The sequence below is a fragment of the Pipistrellus kuhlii genome, unplaced genomic scaffold (genome assembly GCF_014108245.1).
Source record: "Pipistrellus kuhlii isolate mPipKuh1 unplaced genomic scaffold, mPipKuh1.p scaffold_m20_p_3, whole genome shotgun sequence".
NCBI lineage: Eukaryota > Metazoa > Chordata > Mammalia > Chiroptera > Vespertilionidae > Pipistrellus > Pipistrellus kuhlii.
This window is the reverse complement of record NW_023425529.1, coordinates 141,992,085-142,014,746: the sequence shown is the minus strand read 5'-3', so window position 1 is coordinate 142,014,746 and position 22,662 is coordinate 141,992,085. Positions and strand designations below refer to the sequence as shown.

Here is a 22,662-nt window from a genome sequence, read left to right as displayed (position 1 = left end):
ACTGATAAGGCAGTTATTACCATTCCTATTTTTAAAATGAAAGTAGGTAGGTACCTACTACTATATGCAAACCATTGTAAACCTCTGAGGGTTAGAAACACGAATCAGCTAATAAATATTTATGCAACCTTAGGAAGAGGCAGAGATTATATTCAATTAATCAAATGTTATGCAGCATATCCTCTCCATAAGACTTTGACTAATATGTTGGGGAAGGGGGAGAAATCTTAGGAAGGTAAAGCAGGGAGGGTGAGGCTGTGTTGAAAATAGGACTACTAGTTGTTCTTGGTCATGGTGTAAAAGGACAAATGCTTTGAATCAGAGTCCTTTCTCATAGAGACTAAGATGACTAAGGGCTTCTCAAATGCTTTGAGTACCTTTACATAAGCAAGGCCAAACACGAATTTATTCATATATCCACATGCACTCTCACAGAGGCACACTCATTTCATACATCTATCACTCTATGGCTTGCTAAATAACTTGCACGTATTTATAGTCTGCATGTCAATGTCAAGCATAAAACATTGACTATTTAAATGGTTTCATTGCTCTTGAGCAGCACTTCTTGGAAAATCTAAACCATACCTTATCACTATGAGGATAGGTCTCCTAGTTAACAATGCTTCCAATTTGTACAAATGATATTTTTTGAAAAAAACAAACTTTTATTCGTGTATAATGGAATGATATATCTCTAAATTGTAGAATTTAATAAGTTTTGATGTATGTGTACATCCATGAAAAACATTACCACAATCAAGATAATGAAAGCTGCCATCATTCTCAGAGGTATGTTTGGGCATGAGGAAATTGCTCCAAGCTTTGGCAAAGTAAAGGCAGAATTAAAATCCACTCAGCTTGACAGTCAGACCTAGAGGGGCCAAGGAATTTCTTTCATTACATGAAAATAACTTGCATATGTTGTTCAGTGATAACAGAATGGAAAGACAAATAGGATCTAAAAAAAACAGTTGGCTTTCAATTAGAACATATGTAAGAAATTGATATTTCCGACAAAAAATAATAAATTATTACTACTACTATATAGGAAAATCCAAGTGAATTACAAAACCTTCTAGAATTAATATATTAAAAAACAATAATTGTTTTTAGTTCATGAACTGAAGAAGAACATGGGACTTTTCAGTCTTATTGATGGCTGTGAAAAATCAAATGGGAAAAGATCTTGAAGCACAGGATAAAATTGTTTAGTTGGAGATCATAATAACGACAGTAGAATTAGTAGATAGACACTATGGACCTATAGGCCTATAAATAGACCTATTGTGAAGGAAAATCAAATCCAATGAAGAAGAGACAACTACATCATAATTAACAAAATTATTTATCTCATTTTATGCAGGATTGATTAGGTAAGACATGCTGATAAAGATTAAATAGCAAATGTTAAAAACAACCACGAAGAAAGAAGTTACCTAAATAATCTACCTAATAAAAGAGGAACATACTAATTGACCATACCTTCGTGATGCCCACCAGTCAATCTGGAGTGAGTATGCAAACTAACCCAACAAAGATTACAGGTTAATTTGCATATGCAGGCACCAAGCAGGGGGGGGGGGGTGCCTGCGTCATCACCATGATGACAATGCAGGTATTCTGCACCACCCCAACCACTCTGGGCCTCTGGGCAGCGTGGGAAGGTGGAAAGGCAGCTCTGGGCCAGAGTGAAGGTGGTGCCGACAGCCAGGGGAAGGAAGGCCCATACTTGCATGAATCTTTGTGCATCGGGCCTCTAGTAATAACAATAAATCAGACTGTCATTGGATATGTCAGTGGCATGACTGAAGCTAAAGATCAGGGCGAGGGCATGTGTAGAGAAAAGAACTGCAAATCAGTAATCTGATATCTACTCATAATTTAATTGACAAGTAAAAAGAAATAGGAATATTTTCATACTCCAAAAATTCAGTGGTATTTTACACCTTTACCTTAAGTGACAAAAATATTTTAGATATGATTGAAACCAAATAAAAATCCTAGGATTGAAAGTTAAAGAAAAGATACCAGAAAAAAACACACACAGAACAATTTTGAAATAATTTTATAAAAATCTGAATGGAAGATGATAGAATGGAAATATGTGATGTAAATTCTAAATAAGAAGTCTTGAAAATAAAGAGATATAGTTTTGGGAAATTTCAATTACTAATACAAAGGTGAGCAAATTAATTGTGCCCAATGTTTGTTTTTATAAACAAAGCCATGACCAATAATTTACTCACTATTGATGACTGCTCTTGAATTGCTGCAGGAAACATAAATATCCCTGACAGAGAAAGTATATCTCCAAACTTGAAAAACTTACTATTTGGCTCTTTACAGAAGAAAAGAAGTCAACCGCAGACTACAACTAAAACAAAACAAAACAAAACATCTCAGCAAAACCTTACAACTTTGAGGTAAAAGATAATATGTAAAATTATTTCAATATTGCATTTATGGGGAGAGGATGAGAGTTGAGAAGTACAAATATTCCAAAGGCGACATTTTAAATGGCCCTCATATCAAAGGAGATAAAAGTTTTATAGAGCTTGGCCAGTGTGGTTTAATGGATTAGGCATAGAGCCATGCACCAAGAGGTCACCTGTTCAATTTCCGGTCAGGGCACATGACCAGGTTTCAGGCTCGATTCCAATAGGGACATGCAGGAGGCAGCTGCTTGAAGTTTCTCTCTCATTTATGTTTTTATCTCTTTCTCCCTCTCCCTTCTTCTCTCTTTAAAAATCAATACAATCATTTTTTAAAATATATTTTATTGATTTTGTACAGAGAGGAAGGGAGAGAGACAGAGAGTTAGAAACATCGATGAGAGAGAGTCATCGATAAGCTGCCTCTTGCACACCCCCTACTGGGGATATGCCCGCAACCAAGGTACATGCCCTTGACCGGAATCAAACCCGGGACCCTTCAGTCCCCAAGCCCACACTCTATCCATTGAGCCAAACTGGTCTCCGCCAATACAATCATTTTTTGAAAAAAAAGAAAAAGAAAATTCGAGATGTTAACAATAGATCCTGAAAATAATAATATTTTTTTCAAATATTATTAGAAAATTAAATATTGACATCATACACACACTATGAGACCTTTGTCATAACAGAGAGCTTAACAAGAGAAAACTAAACAGAAATTCATAAACATGTATTCCTTATGTATATATGGGAGAGAACCAGGGGAAAATGAATAACTGTCTGAAGTGGCGGATAATTCAAGCTTAAATATCAGCTTCCTCAGGAAAGGGGAGGAAGGATAAAGGCCTTTTAGAGGAGCGGGGTGATTTTTAGGAAAGTTGAAAGGTTCCTTAGAAGAATGGATGGGAGGTGTGATGGATTGTGACAAAGTTTGTCTGGGTGTGGTGGGAACTTCTGTTCTTTCCTCTTCCCTGGTGATGGAACTCCTGAGGAGGGGTATGTATCACAGGTGGATTCTTTGTGGAGGACATGTTTTTATGCAGATAAGGGGATTCATAGAAAGCCTCTTTCTGCATGTGTTGTTTTTCAAGTGCCTACACCTCAAAATAATCAGTGTATCCAAGTGACATGTTTTAAGGTGGCATGTCCTGAAGTCCCACATTTGTATTTTAGAAAGGCATATTCTGCCACTCTTTAATACAGAGAAAGGTAAACAGTGGTGTTATGGAAAATAGGTATTACATATTAGAAAATAACTTTTGTGAATGGAGAATTAAAGAAATAAAAAATAAATAAGGAGAATACATAGGAAATACAGTATACATCATGAGATGAGTTTAAATGATCAATTATAAAAAATTTTATCAAATGTAGAAATAAATATAATATCCCTCTAAAAGATACTCTCAGAGTAGATTAAAAAAGAATAGGCTACCACTAAGCTAATAAGAAGAAAACTAACTCAAATTAGTAAATTGATGCTAAAAAAAAAAATAGGAATGACAAATAAATGGCAGGAAAAGGAAGACAAAAGAATAGACAAAATTGTGGTAATAAATTGATCCACAACTTGCAATGGTGCAACACAATAGGTCATACTTACATATTTTTTCTTAACCGGTAGATGTTGCTCTACGAGAAAGAGAGAAGTCAAAGATGCCTGTCAGGTAACATACAGATAAAAAGTAACTAACAAAAGAAAAAAAAAGATTGTTAGATAAAAAGCATAGGAAGAGATAATGAAGGAAAATTATAAGCCAAAGAATGTGCTTACTAGCTTGTCTTAGAAATAGAATTAAGGCTTTAAAAGAAGAGGTGATCTAATCTGTTATACAGGTTTGCAATGGAATTTAATGATAATTAAGTCTGTTACCTAGTCTGTAACTCTAGTTTATTGATTTGCAGTTCAATAAAATGCCTTTGTCTTTTAGATAATCTTCACAAAAGACAAAATCTTGACCTATAAGTGCAATTGTAAGGAAAATATGAAAATGAATGTGTTTCTTTAAGTAAATTCTATACTGAGATTGATAATGTAATGGCAGATATATTTGAGGATTTTATATGTAAATTTTCAAAATGACTTCTCAAATGTGAACTTGAATCTCAACACCTAGGCAGATTACATTCTCACACCTTTCCAAGAGAGCATTTCGATTCAATTCAGAAATCTGTTTTTGCCGGAGCTGTGGGCGCAAATCAAAAATCCTCAGCTTATACAATTCTTCCCAAACAGCATAGCCTTAGGTTTTTTAAGCAGAATAATTTAGAGAGTTAACATTCATTTGTTTATTATGCATAAACCTTCCTAAGTCAAGCATTGTGCTTGCTTCTTGGACACAAAAGTTCTAAAACGTAGCTCTGACTCTCAGGAAGAAACTCAGAGTGTACCTCTCAGAGACATAAGCAATCGCATTTCAGTGGAAACTGGTCACTATGATATTTTTTAAGTTTGTTAAGTTTGTTCAGAAGTCTAGCCTAATATGTAACAGCTAAATATATTTTCAAAGAAAAAGCTTTAGGTGGACATAAACTTATACTGTTAAAATTTTTAAATTATAACATAAAATCTGTGTTCTCTATGTGCACTCAAATTTGATTAGGTTTTCATACAAGATACACAAATTTGGATGGAGCCCATTCAATAACATCAATTTTCCCTGTGTGCTAAATTATTCAAAACATGTTTCATTCATTAAATTACTTGCACTCTGTTTAGATTAAGACATTTTTTATACCTTGATGCAAAGTTGGTCCAAGTCCACATGTGCATCAATTAAAGTTGCCACAAAAATCACAGAAAAAAATTATTCATCATGCCTTAAAACTAGGACTTTTTTTTTTACATCTTTGATTCTGCTTTTGTAATGTGCTTACAAAAGTGATAACCATCTGAGATTCAAAATATTCCCATTATTATAATACATGATGTCATATTAAAATAGCTTTTTTCACAATGTGGAAAAGATAAAAAAAAAACACACATCATGTTTTATTCAATATATCAATGTATATCATGGGAATATGGAAACACTACTATTCATTCACTTAATAAAAATAAATTTCAGGATTTGAATATAATGGCACACAGATTTAAAAAAAAAATGGTAAGAGCTCCACAGAAATATCTTGAAAAAGGAATGTAGTGGAAAGAACAGAATTAGGAATTAAGGTTACATTGTGTATAAAAAATCATGGCAAACATAAAATTTCTCAAACATACACCCATTGCAGGAGAAAACTACAGACAAATTTTTTGGAAGATGTGCCAATGTGCACTGAATATCAAGTAGTGATAGGCTGAGTGACATTATATAATACTAGAGGCCCAGGCACAAAATCTGTGTACTGCGGTGGGGGTCCCTCAGCCCGGCCTGGGCCCTCTCATAGTCCAGGAGCCCTTGGGGGTTTTCCAACTGACAGCGTAGGCCCTCTCCCTGTGGAGGACATCCTTAGTGCTGCGGTGGAGGTGGGAGAGGCTCCCGCCATCGCTGCTGCACTCTCCAGCCATGAGCCTTGCTTCTAGCTGAGAGGAGCGCTCCCTGTGGGAGTGCACTGACCACCAGGGGGCAGCTCCTGTTTTGGGTGTCTGCCCCTTCATGGCCAGTATCCATCATTGCAACCAGTCATTCTGCTGTTTGGTCAATTTGCATATTAGTCTTTTATTATATAGGATTAATGTATTTGTATTTACATTGAGTAAATATCCTAGTTTACATCTTATTTTCTTGGCATAATTTTAATAAATCCTGACTTTCAATCTCCAACTTGACCTAGAATGATTGGTAAAATATATTAATGTAATGCACTATTTTGCATGATATTGAAAGTTTTAGGGAAAAGATAAGCAGGTTTAGGGAGTTTTGGGAATAAAGGGGGTCCATGTGGAAGGAAGGCATAGGTGAAGGCTTGGAGCTGCCAAAAGGCATACATTCACAGAGGGGGTGGGGGGCGAGGGAGAAGGGGACGGATGGTGCCACAGGATAAGGAGAGAGGAAGACATCCATTCACAGAAGATAGGGAAAAGCCACAGGGTATGGGGAGAAAGAGGAAACAAACTTTCACGGAGGATAGAGAAATGCGGACAAATGGGAGAAAGAGGAAAACAGATTTCACAGGGGATAGAGAATTCTACCACTGAAAGGGGAGAGGAAGAGGGGAGCACTACCTGGGGTTTGGGCTTTGAAGCTGATATTCTGCAAAGGGTGACCAATCAGAAGGGAATACCCCTGGGGACACCCTCCCTGGGGGATTCTTTGTTTGTTTCCAATAACTTTCCACTTTTTTCATCTACCACCTTTTTTTCTGTGACTTCATTTTCAAATCCATCTGGACAAAAACCGGGGAAAGAAATCACTCTTGTATCCTGCCTAAGAAAACAACCCTAATCAATATTAGGAGAAAACAAAAAAGAAACCATGGTTTGCCTTGGTTTATTCTCTAATGAATCCTGTGAAGATTCTTTAGCGCACCAATGCCAATTAAGTTTCACTTAATATATAAACTCCAAATAACTAATGGTGAATTAAAACAAACACTTTTTAAAAATTAAACCTTCTTAAATCCAAGTTACAAAGATAGAAAAATTTTAGTTCTTAATAATAATAATAATAGTTTACTATAAGTTAAACTATATTGATTTTAAAGTTATTTAAATAAATTTTAGTTAAGTGTAGCAGAAAGTAATACAGCTACTAAATATCAACAATAAGATTTAAACCTAAAAATCTGATTCCAGGGACTGTATTATTAGTCACTTTGTCAAAAATGCCAACTGACTATCTTTACAAATTATTTTTGTTATATAGAAAAAATAATGGTCCCCAAATATGTCTACAATAATCCCCATATTTACCTGACATGGCCAAAGGGAACATTGCAGATATGATTAATAAATAAGTATGTTGAGATGGGAAGATTATGCTGAACTACATGGGTAAGCCTCCTGGAATCTCAGAATCCTTTTAAAATAGAAAGAGGAGCTTGAGAGATAGAGATAGAAATGCAACTACTAAAGCTAAGTTGATAAAGGAAGACAGAGAGAAAGAGAGAATCTGAAATTAAATTTAGCAAACTGTTTTGCTGATAATTTTATAGTGATAAAATTTTCAAAATATTTCTTTTATAATTTTGGGGGCTACATTTTGGTAATTCAGAAATTTTATTTCATGAGCATTTATTTTTCAAATAAAACAAATTATTTTTTAAAATGGAGAACTGTTTCTATTGGGTTCTTTATTCAGAGGATATGCTAATTAGAACTAACTGTAATTATTATTGAGAAGTATGATTGGATAATACTCAACCACACTAAAACTTCAGCATTCTTGTGTTTATACCACTCTGGTTCTTTTTAGAAATATTTGCATTTTCCTTATTACAGGATTCACAACTAATAAACAAACTAAAACTATCTTTTTTTTTTCCTCAGCTCCTAAAGTGTGATCATTAAATCAATTTTATAAATTTATTTACAGCTTCAAAACATTCATACTCATTACTCCCAAATTTGCATTTCTACAAAAACAGTTACAGATAGGCAGAAGGACTTATCTGATAAAAATGGCAACTTATCTCTGGATGTGTCACTAAAGAATATTATCAGAGTAGATGTTAACTGTTTAAAAATGTTTATTATCATGATAATTTGAAATATAAATATGTGTTATATGTACCTGAATACACTTATTTAAATATATATAATATCAATATATACCTATGAATGCACATCAAAATATTAAGGATGGTTATATTCTCTATTGTCTAAATGTTTTTAAAAATATGGCTTATAGCGTATTTTTAATTTATAAATAGTTGCTTCCATTTTAAAATCCAAGTTTAGGATGTTTGATAAAGAGGTAATGCAGATACAGGACATTTTTTCTTAGTACGTTTTAGATTGTAAGTTGTTTTTAGTGTGCATTTTTGTTGTAGTGCTGACAGTGACCTCTGTGGGAGGCCTTATCAATAGCATGGAGGGATCTCCTATTGCCTCAAGTATCATGTACTCTTTAGGGAAGCACCGTTTACAACCCTTGGTTTCTGGGTCCTGCACATCTGGTGCCACATTCAGCAAAACTTCTGTAAGCCACAGAGAATTTTCTCCAGCTTGGGGCAGAAGTCAAAGTTGGAGAGATTCCAGTGATAATGAGCCACTTGCAAGGACCTGAAAGAGACATCCAGGAGCGGAGAGGGTATCCCTCCTCACCCCAGTAACCAGCCAGCAAGACAATGGGGATTTTAGTCATGTTCCCTCAAGGAACTGGATGTTGCCAGCAGTCTGAGTGAATTTGAAATCAGGCCTAGGTTATATGAGATATGAAATTCCATTTTTTTTTCTATTCAAAGTATTCATAATCTCAGTGGGAAGTGAGAATATACTGCCATGACTTTCTTCACAGGGATTCTGTGTAATCGTTATGCGAGGTACATGCTGACCGAGCTACTTATGACAAGGTGTTAAAAGGCTGTCATGACAAAGGAGAAGTAGGGTTGAAGGAGAGTACATGGAATTCCTTGAGCTGAATAGTGTTTCCACTGAGAGTTGCACTTAGATCAGCCTACTTGTTGAGAAGAGTATTCTAGTACAGGATACCCTGTTCTGACAAAGCTTCTTAAATGTGTCAACTAGCCCAAAGCAGAGTAAGAAAAATTTTGTTTTCTTTGCATCAAAAGTATGACAAGTCAGACCTGGTAAATAAATCCACAACTCAGCTAGTGAGATTCCATATCAACCTTACTGATATCAGCCAGAAATTTGGTTGCTAATCTAAAAACCAGCCCAGTGTAGGTGAACAACTCTGTACCAGGATTCATAGAATAAGAAAAGGGAAAAGCATAGTCATTCATCCCAAAGACTTCTCTTCTTTCTCCACTCTAAAATTTTTATTAAAAATAAAGTGAGCATAAACTGAGTATTAAGAAAAGTTGAGTATAATTTGAAGTCAGAGAGTGTGATACCTCCAGCTTTGTTCATTTTTCTCAGGATTGCTTTGGCTATTTGGGGTCTTCTATGGTTCCATACAAATCTGAAGATTATTTGTTTTATTTCTTTCTTATTTTATTTTATTTCTTAAAAAACTGCAGTAAGGATTTTGATGAGAATTGCATTAAGTTTCTGTATTGCTTTGGGTAATATGGCCATTTTATCTAAGCTATTTTTCCAATCTATGAACACAAATTATTTTCCCTTTCTTTATGTCTTCTTCAATTTCTTTCTCAAAAATATTTTTTTATTGCCGAGACCGGTTTGGCTCAATGGATAGAGCGTCGGCTTGGGGACTGAAGGGTCCCAGGTTCGATTCTGGTCAAGGGGCATGTACCTTGGTTGCGGGCACATCCCCAGTAGGGGAGTACAAGAGGCAGCTGATTGATGACTCTCTCTCATCGATGTTTCTAACTCTCTATCTCTCTCCCTTCCTCTCTGTACAAAATCAATAAAAAATTTTTTTAAATAAAAAAATATTTTTTATTGATTTCAGAGAAGAAGGGAGAGGGGAGAGAGATAGAAACATTAATGATAAGAGATAGGCATAGAGTCTGCAACTGGAGCATGTGCTCTGACCAGGAATTGAACTGTATAGGTTGATACTCAACCACTGAGCCATGCTTCTTCAATTTCTTTTAATAATGTCTTATACTTTCTAGTGTACAGGTTCTTCACATCCTTTGTTAAGTTTATTTATAGGTATTTTATTTTTTGCAATTACAAAAGGAATAAATGGGACTATATCAAGCTAAAAAGAGTCTGCACAGCAAAATACAATGTCAACAAAACAAAAAATCAGTCTGGCCAGTGTTTCTCAGTGGTTAGAGTGTTGGCCTGCACACCAGAGCATTCCAGGTTTGATTCCTGATCAAGGGCACTCAAACAAACAAACATAAAATCAAATTAAAATATAGACAGAGGACCTGAATCAACACTTCTCCCAAGAAGACATACAAATAGCCAACAGATATATGAAAAGATACTCGTACTCAACTTCACTGGCTATTAGGAAAATGCAAATCAAAACCACGATAAGATACCACCATTCAACCTACTAAAATCATTATCAACAAGAAAAATAATAAGCATTGTAGAGGTTATGGAGAAAAAGGAACTTTCATTCACTGCTGGTGGGAATATAAACTGATATAGCCACTATGGAAAAGAGTATGGAGGTTCTCAACATTTTCAGAATAGAGTTACTATATGACTCAGCAATCCTTCTTCTGGGTATCTGCCCTCCAAATTTGAAAACATTTATTCATCAATATATATTCAACCTATGTTTATTGCAGATTATTCACACTGGCTAAGACAAGGAAACAATGGAGTTGTCCTTACATAGATAATAGGATGAAGATGTGATACATATTTACAATGGAATACTACTCAGCCATAAGAGAATATAAAATACTGCCATTTGTGACAATCTGGGTGGATCTTTAGAATAGCATGCTAAGCAAAATAAGTCCAATGGAAAAGTTAAAACCCTATGATTTCACTCATATGAGGAATATAAAATTGAAAGCAACAAATGAATAAACAAAAATTCCTATACATATGCAATTGTGTGGTGGTTACTGGAGGAAAAACAGGGTGAGAGGGAGATAGTAAAAGATAAAGGATATTAAATATATGCTTGAAAGAATGAGCTTTTACTTTGAGTTGCAAATACATCATACAATATACAGATGATGTATCATAGAATTGTAAATTGGAAATCTATACAATTTGATTAATCTATGTTATCCCAATAAATTTAATAACATTTTTAAAAGATCCATTCCTAGTCTGTAAAAATTTTTAAAAAAATATTACATATTTTGAAAGTATAAGAAAATATAAAGATTAATAAATACCCTAATGTTGTCCAGACACTTTTCTTTAAATTTGAACCAACGGTAACTTGAACTGTAATGGGACCTTTAACATCTGCTTGCAGAAGATAAAATATAGAATTTGAGAGATCATAAAGCACAGTTACAAAACCTACCACACCAAGACCTTGATCAGGATACCTGGGGTCATCTGATTTGATCCTCCAGAGATTGCATGGGAAAATCAACTTAAGTTAAGGTGTTGACTCAAAAGTAGCATAAATATTTAGACAGTTCAGATACTCCTTCCAGGAGAACCACAAGAATCTAGGCTAATACTACCCAGTTAATGAATTAATGCTTGCCTAATTTGCAGTATAGGCCCAGGCTGTCTTATCAGCAAAATTCCCAGAGCGTGTCCCATATATTGAGAATCACGCATTAGACTTTATTATTACCAACAAAAGTAGAGATGAAAACTCATGTCCCTCACAATTCTAGGAAGGCTGCCATATTGGCAACAGAGAGTAAAAAGAAATGTCATTAATTCTGCTGGGCTTTTAGTCAGTAACAAAGATACCATTTATCTAGAGCAAGCATGTCAAACTCAAAGTCTAACATGGGCCAAATAAACGAGGCATGTGGCCCACAGGATGCGAGTTTGACATGCTTGAAGAGGGTAAGGCCCTTCTGATCCAAAGGGCCATCTATAGAAGAAAACAAGTCCTACAAAACCACAGTTAGACCCAAGATTATATCTATATCCACTCAGTGCTGATACTTCCTTCGGTGGGCACACAAGTTGGGTGGTAGGGAGTGTAGTCAAGTATAGATGTAAGTTTCCATCTCTTATGGAAAAGAATTGAACCTGTTATACATTTGGAATTAAAATTAAGCATAAAAAAGGAGGACAAGAAAGGTGCTTTTTAGCTTCCAAAAAATGTTGCAGTTTTTTCTGGTTTCTGTGGCGTGAGGAAACATGAGCAACAAAATCTCTGCCGACACCCTCTATGAGGCACTGCAGGAAGTCCTGCAGGGTAACTAGGGCAAGTTTTTGGAGCTGCAGATCAGCTTGAAGGATTGTGACACTCAAAAGGACAAACACTTTTTGAGCACCATCTGGCTTAAATCTATCTCTGCCCCAAGTTCTCCATATGTGTTCTGGGGGATTCCAGCAGCACTGTGACCTGAGACCACAGCCATGGACATCCTCCACATGGACAGCAGGTACTGAGGGAACTTAACAAGAACAAGAAACTGGTCAAGAAGCTGGCAGAGAAATATGATGCCTTTTTGGCTTTAGAGTCTCTGATCAAGCAGATCCAAGGCATCCTGGACACAGGCCTGAATAAAGCTGGCAAATTCCCTTCTGTGCTGATCCACAAGGCGAGTATGGTGGCCAAAGTCTCTGAAGTGAAATCCACAGGCAAGTTCCAGATGAAGACTGTGCCCTGTCTGGCAGTGGCAGCTGGCCACTTGAAGATGCTAGATAATGAGCTTGTATACAACATCCACATAACTTTCAATTTCCTGGTGTCATTGCTCAAAAAGAACTGGCAGAATGTACGGGTTTTAAACATCAAGAGCACAATTGGGCAAGCTCCAGTGCCTATGCTAAGGCACAGATTAATAAACCATGTTGCTGCTAAAAAAATTTAAAAAATTAGCAACCACATAAAAGCATTCAAATTTCACACCCCTTACACTAGGGTAGAGTTGGAATAATTTGTTTTACTTACAAATAGCTGAAAATGAATCCTATCAAAATCCTCTTCATAGATACTGGCATAGCTGAAAAATAGGACAGATTTTGTAGTTCTTTTGTCATAATATCATTAGTGCAATACTTTTCAGCATAAATCCACCAACCAATGGTAGAAATGATGAGTACCTGTACAGATTCACTACACTTTTCTTTAAATGAGAATGCTCTTTGTTTGAGAGTATGGGAGAGATAAAGAGATAAATTGGAGAGTATCAGCTAGAGTTTGAAAGTAAGTTATATATATATACTAGGAGCCCAGTGCATGAGATTTGTGCACTAGGAAGGGGTCCCTCAGTCCACCCTGCCCCTTCTTACATACTGGGAGCCCTCAGGGGCTGTTCTACTGATAGTTTAGGTCTGCTCCCCGTTGGCAGAGGGCCTAAGCCACAGTCTGGCCTCCCTTTGTGGGAGATAGCTGGCCTGACCAGGGGAAGGAACCAGCACCCTGCTGCTGCAGCTGCCAAGTATTTTCATCAACCTTCACCATGAAAAAAAATGACAACTTTCTTTAGGTATTTTCAAGATGTGTCTTTCATAGGATATGACATTTCTTTATTTTTCTTTTTATCCTCACCTGAGGATATGTTTCCACTAATTTTTTTTTTCCTTCCCTCCGATCCCAGGCTCGGCCCCTGTCCAATCCTGAAGCCTTTGCCCCAGCTAGCTGGGAGTGACCTGGTGCCAAGGAGGTTTTCAGGACCCAAGTATAAATGTAAATTAACTGCCATCTTTTTGGGGGGTTAATTTGCATACTCACTCTGATTGGCTGTGGCTGTAGAGGAGGTACAATCAATTTACATGTTTCTCTATTATTAGGTAAGATCTTATCACTATATATTCAGTCATTACTAATATCTTGGTGGTCTGGTGCCCTCATCATAGAGCTAAAACCATGATTAGTGAAGATCCATGAGTCGATTTTCAGTTTGTCTCAAAATGTCAAACTTCAAGATGGCATATCCAAGATCCAGATCTGGATTTCAGCCCCGCATGAAGAATATCCAGTGCTATGTGTAATCAGAACCTTATTGACATTATGGTAAGTTGATATAGCATTGTACTAGATATTCCATTGAAAGTGGGTTTTCTCAGTGAATTATGCTTTCTTACCAGGTGACAAGTTTCATAAGCAAGATTCTTTGGTACCAGTAGTTTAGATAATTTGTGAATGATACTTTTTCTGTGACTTATGAGGGTGTTGCCACCTCTTCTTGAAATTGACTAAGGAACTGGGTTGGCCGCTAGTAGGATGTGCCATTTTCACTTCACAATAGAAGACATTAAAGCATCAGGGCTCTGCATTTCCTCCTGATTCGAGGCCCAGCCATCTTTAATCACTGCTATGTGAGCAATTTCCTCAGTGGGAGTCACAATCATAATGTCCTCAATGCACAGGGACATTTCAATACCTACCAGCGGGTCATAGTGTGTTAAAGTATGTCTGACCCACTGGTGAAATAATGCAGAATAATTCAAATAGCTCTGTGAAGAGAGTGAAAAAGGCCTTACTACATGGAAGCCAATTGATCCTGATCTTTTTCTGGAAGAACACAGACAAAAATGTTGGCAATTCTAAGGCTTCATACCAGGTACCCTAATGGCAGCAGTTTGTTCAGTCCCGGTGATGACATCAGCCCTTGGCTGTGCAGTAGTTCTTTTCCTGTTTCAACTTTGATATCACACAGAAGGGGTTCAAGGATAAGTGATGTCCACTGTCAGTGGAATAGTTTCACACAGAGTCCCTGCCTTTATTACATATTTTCTGAGAAGACCATATTTTCTGAGTTCTTTTTCTCCTCTTTATGTAAGTATAGCGGGTACCTGGCAATGCACTACAAATATAATTATGGAATCTGCCAGCAGGAGTTATCAGATTGTGTCCAACTAGCAGTCTGCATGTTTGCGCTGGGCCTACATAACCCAAAATGTTTATATAAAATACAGTACTTATCAAGTGATCGTCAATCACAATCCATTCAAAGAATCCAGAACCCGCCAAATAATTGGAGTCACTATCTCTTGGCCAAAAATAATACCATTTCAAAATGCTGAAAGGGGAATTTGCTTATGAAGGTACTACCAAGCCCTAGAAATAACAGATATCTGAGCTTCCTTAGAAAAAAGCCCAGAATTGCCTGGCAAACCCATCCCTGATTTTTTTGTTTGTTTTGTGTGTTTCTGGTGTACATAAGATGGAGACCATAGTAAGCCATGTGGATCGGAGTAACAGGGAAACAGACTTTATCTCTAATCTTCATTTTACTTAAATGGATTCATTGCCATGCATGAAAATATTCTATACCCAGAACAAAGGCACAGTGGGGTCCACTCAGCTTTTCTTTCTGAAAGAATAGCCCGGGTTGCAATTCCAGGGTGCCCGCTGCCCTGAGGCCTAGAGTAGAGGTTTCTCTTTCTCTTCTTAGAATTTAGAACTTTTCAGAAGTGATGAGAAGAATGCAGCAGATGAAGCTATAAGCAAGCATACCACCCTGGATGGCCCTCTGAACTAGGTTTCTGTTACTGCCCTAAGAAATCACTACTAGCTTATTCGCTTTAAACATCATTCATTCATTCATCATCTCCTAGCTTTTGTGAGTCAGAAGGCCAGTTACAGAGTGGTTCACCTAGTTCCACTGCTTTGGGTCTTACAAGATCCGAAAGTGTCCAGAGGACTGCAGCTTCTAGGATTTCAAGTTAATTGGCGGATTCAGTCCTGGTGTTTTTGCTGGCAGCTTGTGCATGAATGCTCCTAGCGGTGTTAACACCGTGTGGGCAGATCCACCCATCGCTTTAGAGTTACTTTGGTCCCCACACACCTTCTCCTTCATCTAGGCCACTCTAGTTCAATTTAGGCAAATGACCTGCCTTAGCCCAAGGCAGTGGGTAGGCTTAGAGGAGCCTGATATAAAAACATTTCTACTCTAAAAAGCTGTAATACTGAGGCTGTCACAAGGAACTCCCTCTGGTGATGCGTTCTCATGTAAGCACATGTGCAGAAAATTAAGCTATTTCCTTTTACTTCCAAACCCACTCTTTTAAATGCTCCTTTGTGAAGCCGAACAGGAACTCTCCAGACAGATTGTATTGATTGGTTGATGGCTCTCTGTCAGGATTTGAAGTAGCAGCAACAGACAGTGACTGGCAGAGAGGAGGAAGTGAAAGGGAGGTCTCCTCTTTTTTAGTTTTGTGTTTCTGTCTGTGTTGCCATAGCAATAACCTTCCACCTTAGGAGTAGCATTTTATTCCAAGCTCCAGCTTCCTGCGGCCCTTCCAGAACCATCCTCATCATCTCCCTTCAGAGGTGCCAGCTAGTGTCCTCTCATCAACAGTCTGGGTCCCAGGCCTAGGGTCCCAGGCCCCTTCTGCTGCACTTCTGGATCTGGAGATGCCAGTCTGCCTCCTTGGCATCCCCCAGCCCTAGGGTTCCCTGGAACTGCTCCAGTGCTCCTTCTCTTCCTTGCAGTCCTCTGACACGTCTAACCAATTACCAATGCAATACAGAATTTACTTATCTTTGTTTAATTAATACGTTCCTGTTTTTCTATTTAATCCCCTTTAACTTGCAATAGAGCAGTAAAACGATACTGCTATGGCTGGATCTTCGGCTGCCTTTCAAAAGCAGGGCAAATACAGGATGTGGGTCAGATACTGTGCCTGGCCATCCACCTAAGGTTTGTCTTTCTTCAGTCACAACTGTGATTACTGCTTACCTAAAGCAAATGCATTTGCGTTTTTATTTCGCTTTTTCCATCACCAATTATCCACTCTTTGTAAGCCCTCTTCTACCTCCACACCTAACCATAGTCTATTGTCTAAGTCCATGCGTTCTCTCTTTTTTTGCTTAATCCCTCTACACCCAACAATCTTCCTTCCTCTGCTCCCCGGAGCTGTGGGGTCAACCTGTTCTCTATCTATGAGTATGTTTCAATTTTGCTTGGTAGTTCACTTTGTTTATTAAATTCTACATATGAGTTAAATTATATGGTTTTGTATTTCTCTGACTGGCTTATTTCACTTAGCACAATGTTCTCCAGGTCCATCCATGCTGTCACAAATGGTATATTTTTCTTCATTTTTTTTTTTACAGCAGATAATGAATATGTGCTTTAATGAATATCATGATACCTATAAAATTAATTGTGCTACAGATTTTTGACATATCCCAGAATAACACAAAAACAATATACTTCATAACTAATAGCTTTGGGTACTGTATTATAGTATCATTTCCAGTATGGATAGATGAATTGGCAAATGACAAATTTATACTTCATTAAAATGGGGTCATCATATACATTATTTACATACTTTAAGAGTTTTAGATGTTCATCTGTTTGCTAATAAATAATTTCACATTTTAAATATATTCAGATGCAACATTAATGAGGTCAAATATTTTAAAAGAAAAACAGAGCAAGGTTATTTTCTTTTTGTACTATGCAAATTTACATACAAAAGTTGCAATTATTGTTAGAGACTTACTTTTCCAAATCTTTTATATTTCACTAAGTAAATGGTTTGCTATTACATAAAGTAATTTATCTGTTAAAATGCCACTTACTGACATTGTCTATTTCTAAAGTAAATCATACAAGTAGTTTTGAATAAAAGCACTTCCAAGGGCAATTATTAATACTGAACATTTATCCATTTGAAATGACATTTTATTTTAAAGCATTGTATAGAATGCAAGCCTGGCCTTTCAGCTATCATTAACCATGTTGAAAATTACAAGCAATAAAGTTTAATTATGTCATATGTATGCAAATTAAAGCAAGTGAATATACATACAAATATCTTCCTAATTTAAAAGAAAATCAGTCATGTAGAGCAATCTGAATTTCTCTTTATTTCATGAGATGTTAAAAATAAGAATGGAAATTTAAATTGTTTCTTCAGCATGCAAGGAAGATTTGTAAGTAATTATAATTGGGTGAATTGCAACTTTGAACTTTTTTACTTATAACAAAATAAATACTACATACATATGCGCGTGCACACACAGAAATAAAATTCACTTTCCTCTTCAATAATATCTCTTGTCACAAATGTGACTTTCAATCTCCAGAGAACTCAGTCACCCAGCACTATTACAAATAAGAAGAACTATGGGTTAAATTCTTACTGGCTGAGAAAAAAACACACACACAAGTCCGGGTCCTTCACAAAGACATCCCTGTGTCTTAAAACTGAGGAGAGGCTCATTCAGCTTTTTAAAAAATTTATATACATTTCACAGAGAGGAAAAAAATGTGTAATTACAAGTGTTATAAAGTAAATAAGAAAATGAAGGTGGAGATAGAATGGTTTGAGGGGGAATCTCCTATTTCCAAATGAGAGAATTGTTTTTCTTTTTTCTTTTTGTATTTTTATCTTACAGTATCAGCATCAAGGCCATGATTGGCTTATCCAAGAGCAAAGGCTAAATGATCATATCCTCAAAGATTTTCTAGTTTGTGAGTATTCAGGAAAAGGACCATGTTTTCCATAATCTTAGGTAATAAAGGCTAATATGCAAATAGACCAAAGGACAGAACAACCGAACAATCCAACAATTGGTTGCTATGACGTGTGCTGACCACCAGGGGGTGCATGTGGGGCATGACCGGCATCAACAGCAGGCAGCAGAGTGTGGAACATGGCGGGCATTGGCCACTGTGGGATGGTGGAGCAGGTGAGCAGGGGTGCCAGACCAAAGCAGGGCCTGGTCACTGTCATCTGGGCGAACCTCTGGTAGTTACTAAAAATTCCTTGCTCCCACACGCCACAGTCCTGCCCAATGCTCACACCCACTGTCAATGCCCGGCACTGGCCCCAGTTGCTCGGTGCTCTTAGCGGGTGTGAGAGGTGGCTGCTGGCCCTGATCGCTCCTGAGGGCTTCTCCACCTCCCGCTGTTCCTGAGCAGTGATCAGGGCAGCAGCCACTGCTTGCACCTGCTGACAGTGCTGGTTCCTCTTGCACCCGGTGCTGCCTCTGGCCCCAGTCACTCCATGCCATCAGTAGGTGAGGCCCCAGTGTGTGGGAGCTGCAGCAGTGGGAGTGGGGCTGTCGGCAGAGAAAGGACTGGGGGCTACGGTGAGAGGGACTGGAGTGGGCAGGGGCACGAAGGATGAGCTGAGACCCTCCCATGTGCCCAACGCAGCCTCGTGGCCCACAGTTCCTTTCAAGGTGCATGAATTCATGCACTGGGATCCTAGTTAACTAACAATTATCTAATGGTAAAGTCGTCAAAGGTATGGAAATGATCTTCTGTATCCTACAGAATATCATGTAAAGTTCCATTGTAAACATCTAAGTTGGAGGATGAAAAAGAAGGATAGTATAAGCTTAGAGAATTTCCCTAAATAACACTTAATAATTTAATAAAAGTGAAAACCATATTATCTTAGTGTAAGGATCAGATGGGCAAGACACTTTATTTTCAAGTGAGTTGGATGCACATAACTTTATATTGGTTGGGATGATCTGTCTAGAGAAATATTGATTTATGTATTATTAAATTTTAAATATCTAAGAGAGGTTTCTTGATCCAGAATAACTTCAGATTTCTCTTTTCTCTGACTGCCCATAGGACTAATTGGACCAGTGAAAAAGAAGTCCTTAATTTATATGAAAGAGTTATAGAGTTATTTAATAAAAGGTTTGATGTTTAAGAAAACAAATGCTAGGGGAGAGGGGGTATGTTTGGTGCTTGCTTGGTTTATAAGCAGTGAATAGTGGAGGTCAGCAACAGCCAAAATGATTTTATGGTGCTTATCTCCTGCACTCTCTAAAGCTCTTTTCTCTTGCTCTTGGATATTTTTCCTGTACCTATTTTATTCTAAGTTTGCTTCCACCTTAGGGCCTATGTACGTTATGTTCCCAGCAAGTAATGCTCCCACTCCCATTATTTAGGCCTTTGCTCAAGTATTAGCTCCTCACCAAGGCCACCCTTGCTGACTTAGTAGCTTTTCCACCATCACACAACACACTGGTTGCCCTGTGTTTTTCTCCACAGCACTTATCTTGGCCAGAACCCACGTTTTAAAATTTGTCTTTCCAATTAAATTATGAGGTGCATGATAACATAAACTTTGTATTTCTTGTTCATAATCTTCCTGGTAAATATTTTTCAGAATAAATGTAGGGAAATAAAGAGCACTCAAAAACATTTTGAAAGGATAAGTATAAAATATGAATCCTGAAAATTGGGTAGGGGGTGGCAGGGGGATTATGGAAGGGATCAAAATTGTTGATTTAGTATTAAATTGTGCCCACATGTGAAAACTGAGCCTTTAAAAACATCTTTCAATACCTATTGTTCTAGAGTGCTTAATATAATTGAATCATGTAGGCAAGATAAGAGAATAGAAATAAGCTCTCAAAAGCTGTTCTACCATATCCATTCTGCTCTTTGTTGAATTTTAAATGTAGGATTATGATATTAATACTGTGGCATATGTGATTATATAATAATAATTGTCAGTTAGTTGACCAAAATCATCTGTATTAGTTTTTAAATTGCATATATTACTATTTAATGTTTTGATATTCTCTTTTTTGTTGTAAATATTTAGAATCATGCAATCTTTACCTAAGAATTAAGAATAGTGTCAGCCAAGTAATAAGTATTCAGTAAGTACTTGTCACTAGAGTGAATGCGTAAGTGAATGAATGAACAATTTTTTTTTGCTATAATAAATTCAAGTTTGCACAAGGCCAAAACAAATACTGACTTGATGCAAATTGGTATTAGCAATAGGTTTTAAATATCTAAATAGGCTAACAGGTAGACAAAATAAAAAATGTGAATAGTTGGTTGCCGCCCTTCACTGCCAGGTTCAGGATCTGTAGGAGGGGCTGATGCACAAATAAAATGCTATACAATAAATATGACTTTAGAAGGAATGGGGGGGTCAGGTGGAGACCTATTTCTTGAAGAGACACACCAACGTCTGGCCTGGTCTACTGTTTATTTACTTGAATACACATTTTCCCTTTAGCAATGCATACAGTCATATTAAAGGTAAAGTTTGGTTAAACAGTAAAACGATCCTCAGGTTAGAGAAATGCCTTGAGCCATTGAGCCCACAACAGGGCAATATTAAGCTGATTTTCAGCCCTGCTGAATATCAAAATCCATTGGCCTTCCAATGATTCTTTTTTTGGATTAATATGCTAATTGCTGTAGGCTTTAGCCTCCAGCAGTTGGTTGACCTTTTTAGTTTTTATTTACAAGAAAACATGTATTAGATCAATCTGTGAGTTAATCAGGTGTTCAATGAGAAGTTACTAATAATCAAATTATCCTCTATGGGCTGGCTATACATCAGTAATCAAGAGAGAGTAAGACATAACTAAACAGAAAGACATACAAGTTTTCCAAGCTCCACTGACAGTGGCAATTCTAGATTCCTACTTCTGATTAAGGAAATACACATGTTACAATAATTTAGACCTAACAACTGTTATTTTAATCCAACACATTTTTAATCTCTTTTTAATTCACTTATAGCTTTTAATGAAAATAGAAAACTAGGCAGTCCTTTTCACTTTCTGAATTACACACATCTATCAATCCTATAATTTGTTCTGAAATGTTGATTAATATAGTAAGCAGCTGTAGAGAAAGATTGGAGTATATGAAAGTAGGTACAAAGTGTAATAAAATCCTTTTATCTGTAATTAGATGTTTAAATTCCCAATAGTGCTTCTTAGTAAAGATTTCAGAAGAAAAAGAATGTATTGTACTACTCAATATCTTAAAACATTCTTGGAATAATTTAGAACAGGGGACATTATTTCTTGAAGCCACATTTTAGTGTTATAGCAGCAATCAAAAAACCATCTCAGGAACAATCTGATGGCCATTGAAAATCCTCTGGCAGAGTGAATCATTGCTATAGTAAGCACAATCTTGTGTTATAATTGATTAGAGAAATTGAATTAATTAAGAAAGCTGCAGGAGTTAGGTCTTTATGATGCAACACACTTTCTTTTTCATGTTTTCTGTCACCTCTTAGACATCTTTTATAAACTGATAGAGCTATTTGAGATTAAAACATGAAATTTTCCTTTGGGGACCAATATTGTGATGACATTAATGTGTGAAACTGACTTCAGCCAGGATAAATTTTAGCCTCAGCAAAATGAGGATATTTACATCTAAATGATACCAGTAGCTGCAGGAGAAGGAGCAACATCTATAATATATTCTATCATGTGCTGCGAATTTGAATATATAATAAGACAAGGCACAGATACAGAAAATATCACTGTAAAAGTGGTAAGGGATTACAAATTTATTAGATCATCTGGAGACCAAATAGGCTGAGCCCCAAAATGGCACCAACACCCAGGGGTGGGGAGTCAGAGGTTTTAAAAGACTCTAGGCAGGCTTTTTTTGGCAGGGAAACTTCTGAGTGGGCCTGGATCTCGGGAAAGTCCAGAAGGAAAAGATGATGGTCATAACAAGAGGAATCTAATCTTAGCAAGTGGAATGTGGTCTAAGCAAAAGGGAATGTCAATTGTGAAGTGTTCTAAAGGTCAGTTCCCAGGGGAAAGAGTATCAATTCAATTATTTGATCAGACCTAACAATTTCAGCATGAGATTTTGACATTACATATTTTTGCAATCATTATAGGTTTCTATACTCTACAAACAAAATAATGCT

The 22,662-nt window shown here is 36.8% G+C and overlaps 1 pseudogene; it reads left to right on the top strand.

Moving 5' to 3' along the window:
- The first annotated feature begins 12,397 nt into the window (after nucleotides 1-12,397).
- On the top strand, nucleotides 12,398-12,902 carry LOC118729675 (annotated as a pseudogene).
- The last annotated feature ends 9,760 nt before the right edge of the window (nucleotides 12,903-22,662 follow it).